The sequence below is a fragment of the Dipodomys spectabilis genome, unplaced genomic scaffold, assembly GCF_019054845.1.
Source record: "Dipodomys spectabilis isolate Male_0828 unplaced genomic scaffold, ASM1905484v1 ptg000032l, whole genome shotgun sequence".
Classification (NCBI taxonomy): Eukaryota; Metazoa; Chordata; class Mammalia; order Rodentia; family Heteromyidae; genus Dipodomys; species Dipodomys spectabilis.
The window spans coordinates 26,132,893-26,133,975 of NW_024870709.1; positions in this window are offsets into that span (position 1 = coordinate 26,132,893).

The following is a 1,083-nucleotide window of genomic DNA, read 5'->3' on the forward strand; positions in this document are numbered from 1 at the left end:
CTTTTTATGCCTTTTTGGTGGTTAACGGGAGATAAGAATGTCTTGGACTTTCCTTCTAGGCTGACTTTGAACCATAATCCTAAAACCTTAACTTTTGGAGAAGCTAGAATTTGAGTAGCTAGATTTGAGCTACTGTGTCTATTGTTCAAACTCCCAAGTTTTATGTCTGTTTCTTCCTTTGTCATATGTACTTACTGCTTATACACATACTTCTAGTTTCACATGAAATTGTCAGAGTCTGTGTTCTTAACTTTAGCTACTTAGCAGGAAATGGCCAGTGCAAATCACTTATTTGATGTAGTTTAATAGGCTACTGCTTCATAAAGTATTAGTAAAACTACTCTGAATTATCAAATTTAGATCTTGCATTAGATATTATTTCCTGGTTGACTAAACCTAATTTTTATGGAAGCATATACTTTTGAAAAAAGACTATCACAATCCTTTCTAAAATATCACAAACTATGACGATCTGAACCATAAATATTAAATTCAAATTATAGAAGATATCCTCATGATATTAAGGAAAAATGACTCAGACTCTTCTGTTAGGAAGTCAGTTAAATCATATGGGCCATGAAAAATTTACTCTCTTTCTTCAGACATATTTTATCTTCATCTACATGACTTAGGAATGTAGAATTCCATATTAATTAACAAATACTATAGCTAATAAGATGGAGAGAAATTAAATGGACATATTAAGCATCACCATGAGATGAAGACCCAAACTCTAATTTTGAGTGCTTCTCTAATAGGAAAAGATGAATTTTCAATCTAAGGCCTCTTTGATGTGAATATATTTTAATCTTTGAGGAGTTAGATAAAATGCCAGAATCTTTTTCTTTCTTTCTTTCTTTGCTGGTCCTTGGACTTGAACTCAGCTCTGAGCACTGTCCCTGAGCTCAAGACCAGCACTCTACCATTTGAGACATAGCACAACTTCTGGCTTTTTACTTTATTGGAGATAAGAGTCTCAGATTTTCCTGCCCAGGCTGGCTTTGAACTATGATCCTCAGATCTCAGCCTCCTCAGTAGCTATGTATAAGAATCTTTACTATGTTATCAAACTTATTTTTAATT